This window comes from Accipiter gentilis, unplaced genomic scaffold (assembly GCF_929443795.1).
Source record: "Accipiter gentilis unplaced genomic scaffold, bAccGen1.1, whole genome shotgun sequence".
In the NCBI taxonomy this organism is placed as follows: domain Eukaryota; kingdom Metazoa; phylum Chordata; class Aves; order Accipitriformes; family Accipitridae; genus Astur; species Astur gentilis.
In genome coordinates this window covers 494,156-518,547 of record NW_026061062.1, presented here as the reverse complement: position 1 = coordinate 518,547, position 24,392 = coordinate 494,156, and the positions used below count along the sequence as shown (strand labels likewise).

General features: G+C 44.6%; 1 long non-coding RNA gene and 1 pseudogene across 1 annotated transcript; both read right to left on the bottom strand.

Annotated features, from left to right (window-relative positions):
• Positions 1–404: 404 nt before the first annotated feature.
• Positions 405–11,806, bottom strand: LOC126037360 (poly(A) polymerase gamma-like; annotated as a pseudogene).
• A 2,670-nt stretch (positions 11,807–14,476) lies between these two features.
• Positions 14,477–19,725, bottom strand: LOC126037364 (uncharacterized). Its single transcript, XR_007505640.1, has 5 exons — positions 19,689–19,725; positions 19,346–19,390; positions 15,618–15,763; positions 15,052–15,095; positions 14,477–14,752 (listed from the first exon to the last, which is right to left on the bottom strand). It is a non-coding gene; the product is annotated as an uncharacterized LOC126037364 (long non-coding RNA).
• Positions 19,726–24,392: the final 4,667 nt, after the last annotated feature.

The following is a 24,392-nucleotide window of genomic DNA, read 5'->3' as shown; positions in this document are numbered from 1 at the left end:
ATGCATTGTACATCAAGAATTAATTCTACTTCAAACCCTCCCTGGCCTAGCCCCCCTTCCTTACCTTTTCTCCATCTGCTAGTGTTTTGGGGCGTTCTTCTGATGGAGGTGAATGAGGTCCTTCAGTGGTCACTGAATAAGGTCGTTTAGGTGCACTGTTCTTAGGATCTGTAATTCCAGTCCCACTTAATTCATGCTGTCCTTGGACAAAACGTCCTCCTGGTTGAGAAACTGTGTTACGTCCTGGAATGGTGCTACCAACTGGAGGTCCCAATGTTCTTATTGCAACTGTAGCCTCCACTTCTGTAAGAGACACCGCGCTTCTAGAGTTCAGCCGTGAAATTAAAGACTGCATTCCACCCACCACGTCAATACATACTTGAATCAGTAACAGGAATGGAGAGTCCCTTAGACACTGATGGCTCAGCTACACGAGGTAGCTTCTCTCTCTTGTTAGCACCGTTAGATTTCTGGTGCGCAGCATTTCTGTAAGAGTCAGATGCTAGAGTTATAAAAAGCTCGTTTGTAAAATACTATACATTTCCTTTCCAGAAAGCCCATGCAAGACAAATGTCTGTCTTCTTAGCTCATTGTCACAGCTCTACCAAACAACAAACTCCCAGGCAATCTAGCACGAGATCTTCATTTTGACCGCTGAACTTCAGACCGCAAATTTAAACTTCAGCGTTTTCTTTAGTCAGTCTCTATGTACTTGCACTGTCTTCCAGCTTAGGACAGGAGAGATCATTCACTATTACCGTCACGGGCAAAACAGACTGAATTTGCAAAACATACTCAATTTATTACAAATCAACCAGAGCAAGGTAATGAGAAGTAAAATGAAATCTCAGAACACCTTCCCACCACCCCTCCGTTCTTCCCGGGCACAACTACCCTCCCGGATTTCACCACCAAGCCCCCCCAGCGGCACAGGGGGACAGGGATGGGGTTTATGGTCATCACACGTTATTTTCTGCCGCTTCACCTCCTCAGGATGAGGGCTGATCACACTCTTCCCCTGCTCCAGCGTGGGGTCCCACCCACGGGAGACAGTCCTCCACGAACTCCTCCAACGTGGGCCATTCCCACGGGCTGCAGTTCTTCACGAACTGCTCCAGCATGGGTCCTTCAGGAGCACACTGCTCCAGCACGGGTCCCCCACGGGGTCACAAGTCCTGCCAGAAAGCCTGCTCCGTGGGCTCCTCTCTCCACAGATCCGCAGGTCCTGCCAGGAACCTGCTCCAGCGCGGGGTTCCCACGGGGTCACAGCCTCCTTCGGGAACCCACCTGCTCCGGCGTGGGGTCCTCCACGGGCTACAGGTGGAGATCTGCTCCACCGTGGACCTCCCTGGACTGCAGGGGGACAGCCTGCCTCACCAGGGTCTTCACCACGGGCTGCAGGGGAATCTTCGCTCCGGCGCCTGGAGCATCTCCTCCCCCTCCTTCTTCACTGACCTTGGTGTCCGCAGGCTTGTTTCTCTTACATGTTCTCACTCCTCACTCCGGCGGCAGTTTCTCTCCGTCCCAACTTTTTTTTCCTTCTTAAAAATGTTATCACAGAGGCGTTACCACTATCACTGATTGGCTCGGCCTTGGCCGGCGGCGGGTCTGTCTCAGAGCCGGCAAATATGGGCTCGCTCTCTCTTGACCACAGGGGAAGCTTCCAGCAGTTTCTTACAGAAGCCACCCCTGTAACCCCCCCCCCCCCCCCCCCCCCGCTACCAAAACCTTGCCAAACAAAACCAATACACTATCAAAAGGAATAAAGGAAGATGAACACGGAGCTTGACGTGCAAGACTGCATGTCATTACAATGTGACCACTCACTGCCTTTCAAAGTTCTGGGATGGTATCGTACAGAAACTGTTATTTTGGAAACAATACTGTCAGCAGGCATTCACAACTTCTTTTAGAGCCTGATACAGTTAATTCCCACTTCCAAAGTTCAGTAACTGACAACTGCTTTTGACAAGTGTAGCTACACCCAGTAAACGGGCATCTCTCTCCTGGCTTCACATCTGACTGTCCACTTCAGGAATCGCAGTTCCTTTCTGATCGTTCACTATGATCTGCAGAACTGTTATTTCACATATGGGATATGGTACATAGGGCTGTAGTACACACTTCTGTTTCAAGGTGGACTTACATTGCCAAAGTGTCAAAATAGTATGTTTCTAAGGCTAATCTTCTACGTGTCACGCTCTACAGAAATAGCTAATAGCTAATACCAGAAGGAAGCACAATTCACTTTGTGAAGCAACTTGCACTAGAATTAAAAATCGAAACCCTACGAGACTAGAGCAAAATAGAGGCTTACCTGTATCCTTGAATGACTGTATAACGCACGTTAAATCAACGTTAACACTTTCTGCATTCTCCGCTTTCCTAAACACGATTCCAAGAAACCACATTGACACATATCCACTCCTAAAAAGACAGAGTCACAAATCTATCATTTATGCACAGATGCCAGTTATTTGGGTGCTAGCATCTACTCTCAAGAAGGGATTAAGCAAAACAGTTTAGTTGTACGCAGCAGCTAAAGATTGGAGTCAGCCCATACTCAAGTTCTCCGAGAACTCCTCCCTCAAGTTCTCCCTTCTTTAAAAAGATCCTACATGCTCAGAACCTTGCCCGCCAGACCTCCTACCTACAAAACAGTAGGTACGTAACTGAACATCTCTCACAGGTAAGCTGAGGTGAAGGAATATAAACGAGGTACAATACATGGGCCAAACTCTAGTTCAGAAAAGTAATGAAACTCACTGTTTACAAAGTTCTCGGCTGCCAGGGAAAGACTGTGGCTTTACATGTGCAGTAGATATAAATTCATTCCTCTCCAAGTTTCCAACCAGCACACGAATTTTAGATTCCACAAGGCCAATCCTGATAAGAACAAGAGACATTTACTCATTTTTGACTGTATCCAGCACAGTAGTTATCTGCCTTCTTATAATACAATGCTAATACCAAAAATGCTAACCAGTCAGTAAGTAAGTAGTAAGTTTCATTCAGCTCAGCAGATACTAGATATTTATATCACACACACTGGAGTTGGAGATGTTTTCAGGGACATTGGAGCTTCAAAGTTTCCAAAGACAGAGGCAGTAAGTAAGTTTTACTTGTACTCTTAACAGGTCAGACACAACACTTCAACATATAACCTATGATGAAAATGTCAACAAGAAGCAGATTCCCAGCACCTCTGGCTGCATTTTGAAGTGCAGCAAAGCTCCTTTTTACCCCAAAGATCAAGGAGAACAACCGTTTAGAAAAGGCTCAAGCACAACTCTTCCATTACACCTGAGTAAAGATGCTATTCTTCTTGCAGACTGATCTGTGAAAAGAGTTTACCCTCTTCCAGCCAAACTGAAAAATATCGTTCCTTTAATAAACAAACGATCCAGTCAACACAGTCTCATCAGAGACTTACCCAAGAAATGTATCATGACCACCAAGGCTATTCTTTTAAATGAAGTACTGGCATTTTACCCTTCTACCTAAAACACTGATACCCTTGAAAGCAGTCAGAACTCTGTACGTTCTTCACAAGTATCTTATGTTGATGAACAACAGAGATGTGCCATCTATTCCCAAATCCATTCAAGAGTTGGTGAACTAAACTTGTTCTTATAGCAAACGGAAGCAAGTTTGTCTTCTGGTTTTCATTTTCCCAGATGCAAAACTAAGCCCCGTTTGCTGCCATTTCTGTCACTGCAAAAACGTCAGCTTTTACTGCAGCCAGAACTTTCCTCATCTTTATTGTGAGATACAATAAGCCTTCTCCACTTAAAACATCTCACATTAAAAACTATTTGGCTCTAAGCCCTCTGCCCAGAACTCCTTGTTGTATACCTAACTGCGACTGACATCAAGCTGTAGCTGACACGATTTTTAAGCGAACACATTAACAAGTTCAGGTAAGAGGTATTACCTACTAGAGCTGTTTTTAAACAGGAGATAAGGTGTCTTTCAGAGGTAGCTCAAGAATTCAATCATTTGCCTTAGACCGCAAGCCGAACCCTGAAGTATAACCAAGGTGCCCTCAGAACAGGGGTCTGGTACACACAGCTATTTTCCTTGCTTACTTGAGCAAGGCAGGCAAAGCACTCGTTTCTTCAGAAAAAGAACACCACACACATTACAGTACCTTAATTCCTCACCGTTTCCCCTTATTTCAAGACTCACAGTTAGTCACCCCATTCACACAGGTTCAACAAGTTATTACTGGCATGTCTGCCTTGAGACAGTGACAAATACCACGTCAGCAGCAGTCATTTTCTCTAACCACAGTTGAAGGGGTTCTCACATTACCTTTCACAAAGTAGATCAGCACTCCTGCAATTTACCTATCCACTACCAAGCATGCCGAGATGATCATTTCCAGCACTAAACACAAGATGCCTGAGCACACTACTAGATTAAAACGTAGTAAACACTATTTATCACCATTCAGGTACTCTGTGCAGACGGTCAGGTTTCACCCCGATTAAACAGCCTTGTTTCACTTCACTGGAGAAAAGTAGGCTCTGGAACAGGCAGACTACATTACCAGAGCAACTTAGCGTTGAGTGCAATCTAGTCCTAAATTAAATATTGCATCCAGTAAAAAAGCTATGAAACCAAGCCTTCTAAGGCTCTACAACAGTCGTCTTCAAAGTGTCGGAGGGGGATGTACCCCAGGGGGTGCACAAGACAATCCACTGGGTCCGGGAAGAAAAGATTAGAACTTCAGTAATGTGTACGTAACTTGTAAAGAAGTAGATATAGACCGCAACTATGTGTTCAAAAATTACTTGTTTTTTTTTGTTTTGCTCACAGGAGTGCACAAAAGTTTGGAGACCACTGCTTTATAAGTCAGTAAAAGATCAAACTCTCCAGTGTCCACTACACATCTGATGACATCAAGTAATCCCCATTTACTTCAGTCTCTGCAACAAAGAATATCTTCCTAACTGAAGTAGCCTTGGGTAAGTAGTCTCCTTAGACTCCTAAGGAGTCTGCTTCTCCAGATGGCACAGAGCATACGCATGCTAACCCTCTTTGTTCCTTCTCATCATGACTTAGGTCTTTAGCTTAACTTCTTAAACAGCAAGATAACTTACGCTAACTTCCCTTCACAAGAAAGCTTTTAGTTTTGCTGAGGAACTGTCTACTTACCTCCCTACTGTATTCCATGCCGAGCTGCACAGTCAAATACTTTAGTTTTGTGAACTGTATTAACCAAATGAAGCGCAACACTGAACTGAGCGTCAATGATGTATTGAACCCACACTCAAAGCAAGACTTACCACTCTAAGTGATGCTCTTTAGTAGAGGCACTAGCAGTCAGCACAATATAATGTCTAGAAGAAAAGAAAAAGTAACATTCTAGCTCAGGACTTGATATTCCTTCAAATGAAACCAAAACTGCCTTAAATGTATAGAAAATGACTTCCAGACAAGACACATTATATCCTGCAGGCAGCACAGTATTAACTGAAGAAAAACTGATTACATCCTTCAGAATCGTGTTCTGCTGCATTCTAAGTATCAGAGCTGGTATTTTTGTTAATAAAAACAGTGTCAGTGGCAAAACACAAACAGTTTTTCTATCTTCCCTATACTTATCCTTACCAAAATTCCTATGACTACCTCCAGCTTCTGAAAAACAAACATATCAATGCCATCTTGTATTTCGACTGCAAGCTAAAAGTCACTATGCTAACCAGTACGGCAATCATTTCAAGTTCAGGTAACAGATTTCATACATACTTGTATTTCTGAAAAAAGTCCAGTGGTTCAAAGAGCTTTGACCAGTCTGATTTTCCTTGGAGAATCTCATTCGTAACTGCAAGACCTACAATTAAGGTTGAAAACCTTACTACCATTTTGTTTTTAAGACTAGCAGAGCGTGATAGAAACTTTACAAGAGAAAGGTTTTGAACAGTAATTGACAGATCAAAAAGCAGGAATTCCCTTGACACAATACACGCCTACTACAACAGTTCATTGTAAAACTGCTCCCTTGTTGCCTGCAACAGGTAGACTTCCCAGAGAACTCTTCTGCCTAAAAGGGCACAACACCGCACGGAATATAACCAAGTCAGGTAATGTGGTTTCATATTGCAAGAATGACACCTTTTAAGCAGTTAATAAGCATGGAAAGAACTTTACCATGTCTGAACTCCTCCACCATTACCGCTCACGTTGATGTAGATACGTTGTACGTAGAGTTCTGCTGCGGATAGGCTGGGGTGATGATAGGCATTACGAGGTATCGGTCTGATGGGTTCACCTGTGATGTTAAAACAATTGTGCTCAGCACCAGCAGCTTAGCTTAGAAGAAAGGTTCAAGGCTTCAAAATTCCATGTCTACATACCCTGGGGTCCCATACTGGTAAATTAAGATTGCTCTCTTCCTGTTGTTTCAGCAATACAGGTCTTGGCCACTCCCTAAACAAGAAAAGCCAGGCACTGACTCTGCCATGTAATTCAGGGTAGGACTGAATGGTGTTGGTCTAAATCTTATATAAAGAACCACCTCAGAAAGTGTTACTGCTTTACGCAAATCAAAATAGTCATCAATAGCTCTTACCATTCTGAAAAAACCAAGAAGAACTTGTTCACCAGAGTAGAAGACAAAGCGTTTGGATAGAGTTGACACGTTCTCGCTACTAGCACAGCACAGGAAACCCCACCAAGAAATCCCAGCACGTTGGAGTAAATGCCACGTCCTACAATGCAGACATTGTCGTTGCCCTGTAGTCTTCCCGTGCCCAAGCATAGTCCTTCAAATTTACAGCACCACCTTCACAACCTATAGGATACCTAGCACCCTTCAGCCTCCAAGTCAGTTATTTCTGCAGTACAACGAGGCCAAAACTGTTGGTCCTTACAGCGATGCGAAAAAGAATCGTTACCACACCACTTCCCAAAATACCGCTACTCTGAAATTTGCCTGCACTGCTACAGCTACTGCTTCGCTCCAACTTCCCTTGAGAAGAAGGTTCTGCCATTCTTCTAGCACTTGCTCTAGTCACATGCGCAAACGGTATTTTCTTATTCCTTATCTATCAAGCTTTTATACTTCACTGGGCACTTTTTATCCTTTCTAGTCAGGTTCCTGGTAAGCAATGCAGCACCTTGTCTTGTAGGCACTCCCCTCATCTCCCCACTCCACCCCCATTAAAAAAAAACACAGAATCTACCCCACAGACAGTCCTTGAATCTAAACTAAAACACAGGTTTTGAACTAAAACCTGATATTTAAACAGCTATCCAAAGATGAAGGACTTCTAGTGCCATTGTTTTTTCAGCACGAGGTGCCTCTGGAAAGTTTAAAGATCACAAACAATCACATTACTCACGTTTTGCCCACAGTTTAATTGCACGGAGCGTGAGCCGGAAGGTCTCTTTATTTGGCACTAGGTGCAGGATTTCGTCAGTAACTCTGCAGCCTGTAAGAAAAAACAGTTGAAGTACAGCACTTCCTGGTAACAGGTACGAGTCAGTTCTGTGCTGTACTGGATCAATAGCTTACAGTTTCTCCTGCAAGTCTATGAAAACAAGTTTGCATTACTTGCTTTGTATTACCTTAAAAATCAGAGGTTACACATAATCTTACAGGCACATAACATAACAAATTAGAGGTTACACATTCCGTATCACCTCAGGTAACTGGTACCCTCAACAGCTTTTTCATACTTTAGACTACAGCCAACAATTGTCAGTAAGGCCCTTTGACAGGATTCCGAAAGCTAGGTTTCTTTCGACAGCCAGGAACAATTAAACCAGTCAGCGTTAAACAGTGAGCAACTTCGGCTTCAGGTATTTTAAATATCCTTTTTTTTTTAATGAACTACCACACAATCTTCTCTATCAAGTGCTCTACCTATTCACCTGAAGCAGTTTCTGTGGCAAACTGGAACACCACACACCCCCCAATCGAAGAAACATGAAACACAGGTCTATCTAAACACACAACTTGAAACAGCTGAATTTAAGCCCACTCGCCACCTCCTCAGATCTCAAGTATACAGGGGATCAGTTTCTGCATCCTGTACAGAAACTTGGGGTGTGTAACGTGCATTCCATACCAACTTTAGTAACATTTTCTTGTTAAAGATGTGCAAATATGCTTACCATTTAAGCTCCGTATACATCTTATATCCAGGCTTCTGAGACACGAGTTGTCTCTGAGATCAAGATTATCAGCAACAATTGGCACAGACAGTCTTGCAAAGACGAGATCAATCTTAAGAGGGAAAAAGTGCCAACCGTTAGAATGCCCCGCAGTTTGCAAACAGCACACTGGTGGGGGACAGTTACTCAAGTCTAAAAAGAGTGGTTAACATCTGTATTTAGAATTATGTGACTATAGATACATCTCCCAAGAGATTTACTTGCCAGAAGATTCAATACAATTTCTAGAAGTTCCCAATTTTATTTACAAAGCCTTCACTGCATCACCCCTTTCTTTTTAAGCTAGGGAAAGGAAGAGGGCATTTTAAGTTGGAAAAGATTACTCTAGACTTAGAGTTTCAATTAAAAGGGAACTTAAAATTATTCACAGAATTAAGACTTAAGTTCAGTCACCTCAACTATACTTCAGCAAAGGAGAGAGCATTTCCTTTATGCAGTAAGCCCTTTTGATCCTGAAGTATCTGCTTTTTAGTACAGTCTGAGGCAAGAAGATTATCCTGTGAAAGTCTGTACCAGATGAAGGCCACAAAAAGGTCACTGAATAAATCTCTTTGTGATAGTGATACCAAGCAGTAACTTGCTTTAGGGACTACAGCAGGCAGGTCTTGATTCATTGTATAGGATGTATTCAAGATAGCTGGATTCCTGCAGCTGACAGACCCAGGCGGGAGTCAAATGAGTACTTTCACTTTCCATGTTCCAGATTGTTTGTCCCATGACCACTTCATTTTGGATGTGCAGCAAAACATTTAGTCTGCTCACACGATTCGTACAGTGAACTACACTGTACACATCCCTCTGTAGATACCTAGCTTGGCAGAGCTAAGAAGACTGAGCAAGGACACCGCCTCTGCTCCCACTCTGCATGATCCTAGGGATAAATGCTATTCAAGCAGGCTACCCTGGTCTACAGCACAGGCCTAGAAAAAGATGTCCCTGATGCTCCCATGCCTGCTAGGCTCCCTAGGGGCTTATTTTCCTACAAACTCCCATTCTACTGCAATGTCTTCTCCTGGGATACTTTGCGGTCCAAAATAGCACAGTCACAGCTCCCTGGAAAAGTTATCCTATTCCAAAGCAAGAAAAAATTTACTCACTTAAAAAAACCCAAAAAATGCTTACCTCAACGCCATCAAACTCAAACTTGACAACTGGTACATATGTGTCTTCAACTGCCTGGAAAGGAGAGGATAACTGTGTAAGAAAACATGGTTTGCTACTTTAATGTTTCTCCTGAACTACGATCAAATGCAGAATTTACACTGCTAACTACTCAGTATAAAGACTGAGTTGCTTCCAAACCAGAAGAATTGTTCATAAGCTGCAAGCGGTATAGCACTAAGACGGTATAATACTAGCTTTAACAAGTTATTTAGCCAAGAGATCCGGAGGCTGATCACGTATTGTAATGAACAAACAGTGCACAATGAGCCATCAGTATCAGAGGTTGTAAGGTACTTACCTTGGTGGTGAGGAAGAAAAGCAAGACATTTCTGTAGCTATCTTACTCCTGGTTAACATCCAGAGAAATCGAGAACATTCTGTCCGCGTTTGCAGCGCGCACTAGCCTCCTGTATTTTTATTTTCTACCATGCCTGAGATGCTATCAGCTACCTTATGGGACAGTTTTCAATTTTGTAGCCCACTCGTCAGAACTGTGCCACAGCCCACTGACCCTGTCTTCGGTCACCTAAACAAAGGCTCATTAGCTATGCACGTGAAGTCTTTCAAAATGTCTGCACAAGGAAGACCAGCCTGAGAGAAACACTTCTCAGGAGTTCGGTTCTATATGCAAAGTACACAGCATATGCACCGGAGGGTCATTTTACAAGGCAGTTTTGTACATTCACAGCACAGCTCCTATTGACTTTATGCAAAGCTGACTGTGCATCTCTTCTACAAAGTCTTGGGCTGAGTAGCCAGAGAAGAACAGGACCAGAGAAGAATGAATTCGAGGTCCTAAAGTACACCCAAGGAACACCATGGCAAAGGTACTGACAGAAACCTTTCCACATCACATTCAACTTCCTTAGCTCTCAGGCTGCCCCTTCCTCTACCTGCATGCAGTTACTTTCTTGCCAAGCCCCTTACTACAGCTAGGATGAAAGCAAGGCTCCTAGGCACAACCTTGCTTTTTGATACTATAGCCCACTCATTCCCAAACCATGGGTAGGGGAGAAGTGAACCACAGAGATTCGGATCGGACATACAGTCACTGGGGAAGGGAACCAAAAGCTTGACTTCCACACTTTCATGCTGCGTAGACAGTATTTTAGAAGGGGCTCAGAAACAAGGCCCTTTTTCATTTTGGTTTGCAAGACAATCACTACCAATAGGAGTCTTTAACAGGAATATTTTTATTGTCAGAGTTGCACAATCTATCAAGGAGAGAGCTTGCTTACTCTTAGGTTTTTTATTTCCTCCTGACGTTTCAGTTTTTCAAAGAACGACTGAAAGAAATCTGATCTTTCTACATGTCTAGGAGCAACACAAGCCACGTCTATGTCAGCACCTGCAAAGAGATGCCATTTGTTCTGTTACTGTTGGAAGACACTTTCAAACATTATAACTATGACCAGACACCAAAAGTTTACCTTTAGTGTGTACTCCAAGCCTGTAAGAACCAAATGTAAATATTTTGCCACCAACATTTGCTACTACTGAAGGGGGAAGATTCTGTGGGTAGAAGAGAAAGAGTTTTCTGGAGAACAGAAGATACACGTTGACCTACGTGCAAGTTTAACTAGCATAGAAGTTACTTAGAAAGACTACAACAGCCTCCATAAACAATGTCTTCTCCCTCCCATACTGAGCTGTTAGTCTAATAGACTGATTCTGTTTTTCTGAAGGGAGTGCTGGCAACTCACAAACAACAACAACAACAAAAAAGGTGAGTACTGTAGCAGTCGCTTCATCAGTTTAAACAAAGACCTATTATCAGTCTTCCCTGCAGCAGACCCACATAAATGAACACCATCTAAGAGCCATACCAAAGGCAAGTCTAGAGTAATAATTTCAAACTAGATTGAGTGCTGTAGGCTGTCTGGGGCAAGTTTACTGCCCTGTTACCATCTGTCTCCCCCCACAATGTCTTGTTTCAGCTTTGTTAACCGCTACAAGTCAACTGACAGAGCCACTTCACAAACTTATTCAGTGCCCCAAGGACTTGAAGGTCTTCATCTAAAGGATCTTTTATACATTATTTCAATGGCTTTTACTACAGATCTCCTTGATACTTAAGAAGGAAGTTAAATGTTGAACTTTAGCATAAATCCTAGTAGTATCGCCTTTGAAAGAAACTAAAAGGCTTCAGCTGTTTTGATAAGAACCTATCAAAAAACCTTACCTGGCTCTCACCAAGTTCTGAAATCCATTCTTTGACCAAGTTATTCAGTCTGCCAAGAACGACCAGCCTGTAAAGAAAACTCATGTTAAGTTTGCCCTAAAAAAACCCCAGGACATTAACAAATTTTACAGTCTTGTTATACCTGTGATTCAGTTCTTCCTCCTCTTCAAATACCCCCAATGCTTTCATCGCTTCAAGCAGCTTCTGAGTATGAATGGAATCTCTATCCGTAGGAGGAGCCAAGCTAATTGCAGAAGTCATTCCATAGTGCCTTGGAGGCTGGTTCTGCAGCCTAGGAGTACTGGGGGAGAAAATAAAATACCGAAGACTCCACAAAAGAGAAAAACAAAACCCAACAAAACAACAACCACCACCTTACTGCAAAACACCCTTCCACTTACAGGTTTCCAAATCAGCTTCTGCCCTTTTGCCCAGCATTAATATAAATGAGGGAAAAAAGATCCTGCTTATGGTTTTTAGATAACTTGACCTAACTTAGAAGCAACTTCTTTAAAAAACACTTGTGGATATAAGAAAAGATCCAAGTTGCTGCTATCTGAAGACAGCTTATTTGCATTGCGCTAGACAGTTGGAACTGATCGCCAGGAAATGAAAAGGTTTGAAATCCACTAAGGGCGACACTATGTACAGCACAAGTTTTTTTGGACCCATTTCAGTTTCACAGCACTTTTGACTTAAGGTTATTCCCATCAGCTTCCCAATCACATTAAACAAGACAATTTAACACTGGCTTCTTTTAGTTCAATGTATTGGCTGTGCTTCTACTGATTCTGAAAGGACATTAGAGTTGATTGCAGAGCAGGGACAAAGTGGTCTGTTAAACAGAGTTGTTGCAGTAAATTCAGCATTGTTTCAGTAAATTCAGCAGGTTTTGTCTATGGAAGAGGATGAAGGAAAACATCAACCAATCTGCAGCTAATGTTGCTAGCAGAGCCTTGTGCTCTTAACACAGCGTTCCACTTTTATAGCTCAGAGGCTTAGCTCTACATACATCTGGTTTAATCTAAATCCAAGAGATGTACATCAGCACGCAGAGCAGCACAAGTTAAGCTCTGCTTGTAGAAGGTGCTCAAATCTGCTTTCGCTAGCTCACTGCCCAGTCAGGCAGAGCATTACCAGCTGAAACCAGGAGAGAGAAAGGAGGGGCACCGGAGGTAAGAACTGTACTTAATGGATCAAGGGTCTCTACAGAAACACTAGTAGCAAAAGGGGGACACCCATTAAAAAGGTCTCTACAACTCATCATGCTTGTCAAAGAGTCCATATCCAGACCCTAAGGCTACAGGGATTAATGATGGCATTATTCAAACCGGCTATTTTCCTACTTCACAAATGGACGGCTTCAAATCTTAGCTGGGTTAGTCAAGAGACGCTTAGAACTATTTAAGGTATCTGACCCACTTTGGCTGGAATGGGATGAGGAAATGCTCAAAGGACAGCCTCAACACTTGATTTTAAAAAGATAGCTTATTACAACTCCTGATTTCTAATTGTTGCCTTTACTCTGCCACTGAGGGAAGATGGATTTCTCTCTCGCAGAGTAGCTTTGTCCAACTACAGACGTAGCTTTTAGTCACCTAGTGGGCTCCCCCACCCCCCTTCTCTATGAGCTCATTTTTCAAACTTTTTTTTCTAGGCGTTTTCCAAAAAGCTGGCGGGGGTGGGGGGGTGGTATTAGGACTGTAGTCCTATGAACTACTCTCCCCAGTCAGAACAGCTGTTTACTTTCAAGTGTAACTAGGCCCTGACCTAATTTGCCTTGTCTTCTTTATAGGCATGTCAACTTCCACTTCATAAGTCAAAATATTCCTAATAAGTATTTTCCTTCTTATGATACCATTTTCATAACAAATACAGAAGGAAAGCCAATGAAGCGGGAGTGTGGTGGCAAGCACTTCTTGTTCTCAACTGAAGCCTTTTTCTCCCTGCTCTCTGTTCATTTGAGACTACACTCATTTCTTGACCCTCCTACTTGCCTTCCACATCCTCACCCCCAACACTTCCCTCAGTATTGCTCGGCTATACTTTTGTCTGTTGTTTCAGTTGTAGCGTTAGTATAAGATTTCTAACCATTATTTACCAAATCTCACTTTTACAGTCACCTAGCAGCAAACCACAGCTGGTACAAAGTATTAAAACCACCCAAATATTTCGACGTGCCATACAGAACGTATGGAAATGTGCTATCAGAGGTGTCCGAGGGGCAGGGGGAGCGCCGGGGGGCGCCCCGAGGCCCGGAGCAGACTCGCTGGCAGGACTCGCTAGGCGCGCGACTGACTGAATAGACGCTGGCCGGCCGGCCCCTTTGCCCTCCGGGCTGCGTTTGCGCTCCCTCTGCACGGGGCGAGGGGCTGTGAGGGAGCCCAGGGGAGGAGGAGGAGGTGAGGGGCTGGGGGGGGTCGGGCCGTGCCCCCCCTGTTCCTGCTGGGCTCCAGCTGTTGCAAATGTTCTGGTAAAGAAATCAACATTTAATCACATAGAAGAGTTAGGTTTGATTAAGAAGTAAAATTGTGAAGCGTAACGTATAGGATTGTTAAGTTTGAAACGTAGCCATAGAAACTTTAGGAGCTGTGTTATGCGTGACGCTAGGAACCGTAATATTGTTAAAGTCTGAAACAGCTAACCCTAGAAACCTCACCAGGAAGTTACTGGTTTTCCTACGTTCTGTTTCAGGAAACTAAGGAAACCGTCGTGGACACCAGTTTGCTGCTTGGAAACCCCCTTAACCTTCCCATCTCTATTTGAGTATCGACGATGCCAGTCAGTAGAGCCAAGTGTCACTGACCAATGATTGTTTTAAAATAAGAATATTGATAAGGTTATATAATCACAGGACCGATCGTTACAACGGTTAAATTTAAGAACGAGCATAGTATGCGTTTTTACGGAAGGAGCTTAGGTAACAATGACCTGACGGCAAAAGCCTGTAAAAACTGATGGATTTTGATATTAAGTGGGACACGCCTTTGGAGGAGCGATCCCCCGTGTCCCCAGCGCTGCGATAAACAAAGTGCCTGCTTCTTAACTTCACGTTGGCGTTAAGGAGTTTTATTCTGGATTTCGGTAACGGTTTTGGCGACCCAGATGGGACCTTGCGAGTGAGACTGGACGAGATGGCGTGTCGATCGAGCTCCGGCCGGCACCGAGGTATTCTCGGGGAGAACCGTCACCCTCGACACGCAAAGCTCCTCGCAGCGTTCCCTGGAAAAAAGGTAAGGCGCTGCTTCTTTGGAATTTGTTTGGAAAGCCTGCCCGTGAGGCGCGGCGAAAGCTTCCCAGGGTTGGGGCTTGGAGGGTAGCCGTCTGCAGTGGAAGCCTAGGCGTCTGCCCGTAAGTCATAAGCGAAAGCTATTGCTGGGTTGGACTTTGTGTATTATTTGGGACAGCTGTCGTTTGCATTTGTTTGGTATTTGGTATTTGAATGTATATAAGTATAATGGCATTAGCAAAATTGTTTAAGAATAAGAGTGCAGGAAATAGAACTGCTGATGAAAAGTTACCAGAAACGTCACCGCTGGGATGTTTATTGGCACGTTGGGGTGAACTGCAGGAAAAATGGTAAACAAACAGAACTTTGAGTTACAATACTATATTGCAATTACTGTTGTTTTGTAGGAGAGAGAGTAAATGGAATAAAGTGCCATATGTAGATTTGTTCTTTTTAAGTGAACGTATCGGACGGGGACCGGAGGGGAGTCTCCCAGCAGAACCTCTGGTTACAGCTAAACTGGGAGAACAGAAAATTGAATTTGAGTTGACACTAGAGTCACCTTTTCAGTTTTAAATACCTCAGAGGGAGAGTTAAGTTTTGAAGAAATTGGTGGTGTTGGTGCAACAAGCGAACGAGAAACTAGACCCTTCTTTAAATCTTTAACAATGAAATTAGGAAAGCAATGGGTCACTCGGCAGTTTTTGTATGTGCCAAATTCTCCTAAACTCCTGTTAAGGAGAGGTCTATTTGAGAACTTAGAGGCAGAAATTAAATTTAAAAATGGAGAGCTTAAAATTTTAATTCCAGAAACTAAACGTATCGAAGCAGCGGCTTTGTTGTTAACAGGATGTTTACCGAAAGCAGAAGATTATACCGGTCCAAGTGTAATGCTGTCATTCCAATCGTCTGGACTGGGACGTTCCCGGTAAATCCAAAAAGCAGACCCTGTGAGAGTTGATTTAAAGCCAGGATCGAATCCGGTAAGAATGAAACAATACCCCCTAAAACCGGAAAGTCGGAAAGAGTTAGTAATGGTAATACAAAAATTTTTAAGATACAAATTGTTAATAGAATGTGAATCCAGATATAACACCCCGATCTTGCCTTTTAAAAGGCTGATGAAAAAGATGATAGATTAGTTCAAGACCTCCTCAGAGCAATAAATCAAATAGTACAAGGTATTCATCCGGTCGTAGCAAATCCTTATACTTTGTTAACAACCCTAACGGAGAAATGAGAATGGTTCACAGTGTTGGACCGAAAAGATGCCTTTTTCTATATTCCCTTGGATCCCAATAGTCAAGAGGTTTTTGCTTTGGAATGGGAAAATCCTGAGACTGGGAGAAAAACACGATATACGTGGACAGTCTTGCCTCAAGGCTTTAAGAATAGTCTTACCATTTTTGGAAATCAATTGGCACGAGAATTAGAGATTTGGAAGAAAGAAAATAATCAAGAAATCTTGCTGAAATATATGGACGATCTGTTAATGGTAGCTGAGACGGAAGAACAATGCACAAAGTTAACTCTTAACTTTTTGAACTTTTTGGGAATCAGTAGATATCGAGTGTCAAAAGAAAAAAACCCAAATAACCCAGAAAGAAGAAACTTAAATTTGAGTTTTAAAATCCTAAAAGGACAGAGACAATTGGGAACTGAGAGAAAAGAGGCAATGTGTCGTCTCCCTGAACCTAAGACTAAAAAAATGAATGACAAGCATTTCCGGGAATGGTCGAGTGGTGTCACCTGTAGATTATAAATTGTGGCTTGCTGGCCTGACCTTTATAGGAGCAGCTCAAAACCTCAAACGACGGATTGGACCGATGCCGAGAAAGCTACCTTCCAAGAATTGAAACAGGCTGTAATAGGGGTGCCAGCCCTAGCGTCTGCCAGATCTCACAAGAGACACTTGAACTTTCTGCTCGTGAAAGAAGAGGTAGAGCTCTGGGTATCCTGGCCCAATATTTAGGGCCAAGTGGGCGAGCTGTGGCCTACTTCTCAAAGCGATTGGATAACGTGAGTCTGGGATGCTCTGGTCGTCCGAGAGCCGTCGCTGCAACTGTGCTACTGATCCAGGAAGCTCGTAAGTTCGCCTGAGGAGAAAGGATTACTGTACGTTTCCCATATGATAACTGTTGTGCTAAAACGGAAAGGGGGGCACTGGTTATCCCCTAGCAGAATGCTGAAATACCAAGTGGTGTTGTTGCTGGAACAAGATGATGTTTACCTAAAAACTACTACCGCCGTTAACCCTGTTGCGTTTTCAACAACTGACCGAGTTAAAGGAGAACTGGAACGTGACTGCTTGCAGGCAATCGAAAGAGTACTCCAGCTGACTGGATCTCTGAGATGTGCCACTAGAAGAAACAGATTGGGAACTATATGCCGACGGAAGCGGTTCCATCTGTGAAGGAAAACGTTTTATCGAGATAGACAATAACTACTGAGGAGGTACTTGCGTTGCCAACTTTGCCTTCGATGATCTCTGCCCAAAAGGCTGAATTGATAGCTCTTACTTGAGCTCTGGAACTAAGTCAAGGAAAGCGAGTCAACACTTGGACAGACTCAAAGTATGCTTTTGGAGTGGTACGTGCGCATGGAGCGATACGGGGAGAAAGAGGACTGTTATCTGCACCAGGAACCGCCGTTCAGCACGCAGAACAAATACTGAAATTGTTAGAAAGCATTCAAAAACCAACAGCAGTCACGATGATGCACTGTAAAGCACATCCGTTAGGTAAGACCGGTCCTAACGCAGGTAACCGACTGGCTGATAAAGCTGCTGAAGAGGCTGCAGAAAAAGGCATCCTAGCACTAGTTCCAGAGAAAGGTATAAAATTGCCTAAAGAAACTCCAAATTATAATGAAAAAGATGAAGAATTAATTATTAGATTGCAGGCTAACAAAATGAAACAGGATAGGCTGTAACACCGACAGGTCGAATAATAGTCCCACCCACAATAATAAGAGAAAATGCCCCATTGAACATCACAGAGTATACTGGGAAACAGAAAGCGAAATATGACAAAGATTGTTTAAACAATTATAAGTGGATGTGAAATGTATATGTAAAATTATCCCCGAACCAGTAATAAGATCATCTTTGGGATTATTAAATAAGGAAATTTTTTAGAAGAATATTAGCAAATTGATTTTATAGAATTGCCTTGAAAATAAGGATATGTCCTAGTTTTAGTTGATATCTTTACTGGGTGGCCCAAGGCTTTCCCTTGTCGCACCAACAAAGCAAGGGAAGTAGTCAAAGTCTTGCTCAAAGAGATAATACCAAAATATGGGGTGCCTGTAAGAATGTCATCTGACAATGGCCCTCATTTTATAGCAAAGATTATGAGACAAGTTGAGCCAAGTATTATCTATGGATTGAGACTATCACACCCCACATAGACCACAAGCAAGTGTGTGGGCAGAGAGAGAGAGAGAGAGAATGAACTATATCCTTAAGCAACTGTCGAGTAAAATTTGTCAGGAAACCTCACTCCTCACATGGGTTAAAGCGTTACCCGTGGCTCTATTAAGAATCGGAGTATAGCCAGAAGAGAAAGAAAAGCCAAGTCTTTAGGAAATGTTGTATGAAAGACCATATCAAGAGTCCTGTGTTCTGAGTATCTTGAGTGCCTTTGGAGATATGTTTTTAAAAGGTGTTATGATTTCTTTAAGCAATTCTTTTCAAGAACTTTGTCAGTATGTCTCCACAGCTGGACCCTTAGAACTGGACGTAGCAGCGCATCCCTTCCGACCAGGAGACTGAATATATATAAAATCACCGAGAAGTGGAAAGGACCGTATCGAGTCATTTTAACAACACTTGTAGCAGTAAAGGTCTGGGAGAAGAACCTTGGCTTCATTATTTGAGAATAAAGAAAGCACCCAACAAGAAACTGGAAGTCTAAAGAAACTGTCCCTTTAAAACGGAAAATCTATAAGTAAGTTTCACGTTATCTATTTGGGAAAACAGTTGTGTAAAGTTTATAATGTTGGGGTTGCTATTAGGAATATTGTCGAGGGCAATAATCTTTTTGTGTGTTTAGAGGGTGTATGTGGGTTTTTTTGAGGGGTTCTAAACATGAGATAAACAAAATGAAACAATTATTGTTTGAACTATTCATCTTGATATTAACCGGTTTTGTAATTTGAATTAAAAAAAATAATCTAGTTTTGTAACTGATTCAAAGTTTTGTAAAGACACAGAATTTAACCTCGGTAACAGCCTGCCTTTCCGATTCCAAAGTCAGATGAAAATCTAGTTCCGTGGAGAATACTGACATTGAATTTAACCAAAACTTGAGAAAAGAGGTAGAACAACGAGAATCATTTTAGCAGATTCAATTGGATGGATTTAAAAGGCAATTATTTTTTTTAAATTTGAAAGAAGGAATTATAGCGTTGTGAATTATAACGTTACCAAACCATCCACCTCACGGACAAAAGAATTAATTTACTCGCCCTTCGGGAGAAACTTGTACAAGCACCCCTCGGGGCTGTCAGCTGCCAAAACCGTAGAGACAAGTGCAAAAAGGAACTTGGGATCATGTTTAAAATATAAAACGATGTTTAGAACTTACTGGAGTTCCAGGATCCTTGTTAGAGCCACCCAGAGTTGGGACCACCTGTGGAAATTTAGACCGGTTTAGACAACCAGAGAAACATCACACATCCTAAACAGAGCTGTATGAAAGTTTGTACTTGCAGCTAGCTCCTCTGACCCCAAACTCCCAAGACCTTCTCTAGTAGCTAAAGCTCCAAGATGGGGGTGTATTTGTAGAAAGGATAATAATACTTCACATGATCTTTGGTCCCCTCTTAATAACAGGAAAAATTTAGCTTGGAGTTGACAGCATTAAAGGACAGGTGAAAAGTTCAGGCTTAACTGCTTGGGTGACTAGTGATGCTATATGACCCACTCACCTCTTCATGAAGGAGAAAAGCAAATCGTGGTCTTGAGACTTAATAACTCTATCCTCTCTCTGGAAGAAATCTCCCTTGTGGCCTCGCTCGCGGGTGGACCTGGGGAAATCGAAAAGATGATACCTGGCAATCGCCAAGTCTTAGAACTAAAATAAGATGGGTATTAAAATCTGTATTTTGACCCCAGTTAACACCTCTTCCACATCAGATGACTCTTGACATCTGTCACTCAGTCAAGGCAGTGCCTGCTGCTTCACTTCACCTTGGTGGTGAGGGGTTTGGTTCCGGGTTTCGGTACCACAGCTGCGGGCCGGGGCTGGAGGAGCCGCAGGTGCGGGCAGTGAGAGGCTGATGGCGACGCCCCCTCCCTGGCAAGGGGAGGGGCCGCCGGGAGCCCAGGCAGGAGCGGAGCTGAGCAGTGACCGGGCTGCGGCTGCCCCGAGGGAGAAGGTGAGCGGGGCCGGGCACCCCTCGGAGCGCGAACGTCGGAGGCGGGGGTGGCCCGGGGGAGGTGGGGGCCGCCTGTGCCGAGGCCGGGGGGGGAGCCCTGGGGGCTCACAGGGCGGCTGAGAGAACGTGCGCGCGGGGATGGGGGGGGGGACGCTGACAGGGCGGCTGAGAGAACGTGCGCGCGGGGATGGGGGGGGGGACGCTGACAGGGCGGCTGAGAGAACGTGCGCGCAGGGGGGGGGGGCGCTGACAGGGCGGCTGAGAGAACGGGCGCGCGGGGGTGAGGGGTGGGGCGCTGACAGGGCGGCTGAGAGAACGGGCGCGCGGGGGTGGGGGCTCACCGGGCCCCGTGGCGGGGCTGCGCAGTCGGCCGGCGGGTCCCGGGGAAAGCCCCGAGGAGGACGGCGGGGTCCGTGTTGCACGCACGGAGCGGCAGCGGGGCCGCGCCGTGCCGGAGCTACCCGGAGCGGCGCTGGGGGCTCGGCGGGAACTGCCGCTGCGCCAGCGTGGGGAGGTGGGGGGGAACGGAAGCGGCGTCCCCTCGGGGTCAGGCAGCAGGGCAGGCTGCCTCCCGGGGCATGCCGGGAGCTGTAGTTTTTCGCGGACTCGGCGGCCGGGCAGCAGCGCGGCTCTCGTGCGCGGTGTAGTCCTCGCGGCCCCCGGAGTCCGACCAGGTCAGACTCGGGAGCGTTGCCGGTTTCGCGTGGTTTTCCGCGGGCTTCCCGCTGCGCCCGCTCCCCGACCAGCCGTGCGGACGCGCCTCCTGGGCGCATGCGCCGTGCTTCGCGTTGGGGCAGCCCGGCGTTCGCTCGCCGGCGCAGGCGCCGTCCCCGTCCCCGGAGGTTTGTGATCTTGGGAAGCCCATGTCCTGGATAGCTGGGGTTGTGCCTTGCAAGCTTGTGGGTTGTGGCTTGCAAGCCTGTGACTCCCACCAAGTTCCCAACAAATTCAAACGTAGAAATTGTGCATCGGCCCTCCTCGCCCCCTCCGAGCTGGTCTGTTCTCTGTGGTCACCATTAGTAGCCTCGGTTTCCCACCTGTGGTTCTCCACAAACCCCGAGCCTCGCAGCTCCATGCTGAAGGGAGTGGGGAGCTACACACGGAGAAGGCAGAGGCCCGAGTTTGTCTTTTGGGGATGAGAAGTGGGGAGGAACTGCCGTAAATGGGACGTATCCCTGCTTGAGACATGGCTGTTTCAGCTGTGCACATGGAAAATCCTCAGATACGTTGCATCTAGCCCTCCCTTCCATTGACCCCGGGAGAACTGGCCTCCTGTGTCCCCCAAGTTTATTTACTTCCTGCTGCAGTGAAGTGGCTATTTTTCTTCTTTTCTCTGAGGATTTTGTGGATCTGGGCGTGGGAAGGAGTGCCTTAACGCTGGCTTTCTCAGCCTACTTCTGGGAAGCCAGGCATATCTGCAGATTAGAGCCGGGGGAGTGGCCCAGACGCCTTTTATTCCTCGGAGGGCAGTGGATTTGGGGAGTTAGAGCAAGGCATGCCTGGATGTTGGTCTCCCTGAGGGGGAGGGGGTTTACAGCCAGATGACTGAAGAGCCTCCCCCAATCACTCCTGGGGAAAGAGTTGGGGGGTGGCTTTTAATGTACCCACGGTATCGATGTGGCAGGTGAGCATACACCCCCCTCTTGGCTGGGGGATCTTATGTGGACGCCTGCTGAGCCAGGGCTGGAAGCCCCTCTGCACACCCTGGAGGAGCTGGGTGCAGACTGGGGACGTGAGGGCAGTCGTGACATGGACACAGAACGGCAGAGAGTCCTGCTCTTTCAGCAGTTAACGGTGCTACCGCGTGGTCAAAATCTCAAGTGCACCCGTCCAACCGTGCATTCTCTTTCCTGGGGTTTGTTTGTGGGACAAATAAACTGCCCAGCACTAGATGAGAAGGTTGTCTGCACTCCACCTCAAATCAGGTGCGTCACCTCTCCGTCAGGAAAGAAGTATGGGGCTGGGCATAAAAGGAACAGTAACTCCAACGTCGGGATTCTTTTTGGCTCTGGGCACAGAGCAGGTAACCACAGCGATACAGAGAGGGAAGGAGGTGCTGATGGGTTTGTACCTTGGACTTACACTGTAGAGGATGATCTGTTCAGGACATCCATGTCATAGAGTAGCTATTGCATGATTTATACTCGTAATCAGGTTCCTACTTGATAGCCTTAACTTTGCGTGGCTTGCGTATTGAACTTTGCAGTAGTTTGTTTGTTTTTACATTTCCTTAAGGTCTAGGCAAAGGTTTAGAAAGTTAGCAGACTTAAGGATAAGTATTTATTACTTTGTCCTGCCACGTTGCCATTTGAAACCTGTTCTGAGTGTTGGTGGTATTCAAGAAATTGGCCGAGATTTAGAGGGTGAATCTGTATCTTTAGGTGTACTGAGCAGAAAAGTACAATGGATCTTTTTAGTTGCCAGATAGCTTTCTTTATCCAGGCGGTCAATTTGTCAAGATCAGGCTGCAGTGTCCAGGGGGCCGGGGAGGGAAGGTTGGTGTTCAAGCTTCTCATTCCTATCAGCGGTGACTCCGCTTGCACCACTAAGTGGTGCTGTGTACATACGCTTAATTAAATCGGGAGCTGCCTGTGCCTGCCTGCTTGTGCAGTTCGGAGTGGTCATTTTAGAGAAGATGTTCTTTTGGCTGCATTTGTTCTCCTGTGATACAAAAACTTGACAGCGATTGGGGGCAACTACTACTTTAGGAGGATTTCTATAAAGTAAGAAATTGCCGGTTTTATTTTGTCATGATGGGCAAAACAATAACTGATTCAGAATCACGTCCACTGCAGCTTATGCTTCCGTAACACACCACTCAACTGATTTCTATGCGTAAATGTCTTCGGAGAGGAATCACAGGTGCCTGCTGTGACTATAGGGACAAGCAGTATGGGCTCACAGGAACAGAACATGCTTTGCCTTCCCATCACCAGAAGAAAGAGAGAAAGAGGTGAAGAAGGGTGCTCAGGAGCAAGAGGCTGCAAGGAAGTTGCTGTACATGATCCTTTTGCCTTGCTTTATCTGACAGAAAAGCTGCCTTCTGCTAGTTGGGTCTTGGCTTGAAAGACAAGGGGGAAGAGACTCCCGCCCCTCTCCCAGGGAGTGTGCTACTTTTGACTGGCTTGTTCTGACTATGTGATCTGCAATTACAATATTTAGGTTGCGTGCTGACAGTCTATACCACTGACTCCCTGAATGGTTTTTCATTTCTGTCCCTGCTTCCTTCTCCAGCTTTTTTCAATATATCAATTTAAAAAAAGAAAAAAATTAATAAAAATTTAACCTTACATGAACATCATGCGTTGGCTTTGGCCCCAAACACTTTATTTCCTAGAAATAAGTTGAGTCTTTTCATCAGAATATGTAAAAGATTTCTAGCCACTGTAGTACTATTGTATTGTTTGTTTTTTTAAATAAGATTCTGTCCAGGTTCCAGCATGTGCACTAAATTTCTACTGCAGTAGAAGAGAGTCTTAAGCTGAAGAGAGATTTCATGGTTGGGAGAGAAAAAGAGCAGATCTTGACTCAAAAGTAACTTTTCCAAGGGAAAGGTAAACTCTTTTGTTTCTTTGGGGATTTTTATTCTGATAGCACAAGCATCTTGTTCTCTCAGGATTTTGTTATCTCTGGGAAAAAAAACCTTGGTGGTGTGTCACTTTCCTCCTTCCCTGGTTGTGTTTTTTTCACTCCTTTCAGAGGAAGTGCTAATACTGTTATAATTTAGGAAGACATTTTTAACTTGTGACTCGGAGGTCTGCAGACATCACTGTAAAGACAGTTTCTGTGCATCCAAATGCTGTTAATCCCTTAAAATACGAAATGAAAGATGTGTAACTTGGAGCTGAGAGGTCAGATTATTCCAGATGGGTCTGGTTTACTTTGCATTCAGTGTTCCTGTAGCCTGTTGCTTTGGAAGGTGCGAGTAATAAGCTTTTCAATTGAATAAATGAGCGGTAGTGTTTTTTTGTTTTCCTCCCCTAGAAATGTAGTGCTTGATCAGACTGCACTGACCTGTAGAAGTTGTGGGCACTGTGGTGTTCTCCAGAATGCTACTTGGGCTGCCACTACAAGTAGGTCATTTAAAATAGTAACCTTAGACCTTAAAAACACATAAAAACTTCACGATGCTTAAAGTATAGAGCAGAGTAGTCACCAGGTTAAAATAACTTCATGCTTATGACATGCACAGCGATGGTTCCTTTCAGGTTTTTTGGTGTTGTTTTTTTTTTTTTTTTTTTTCCTTCTTCTTTA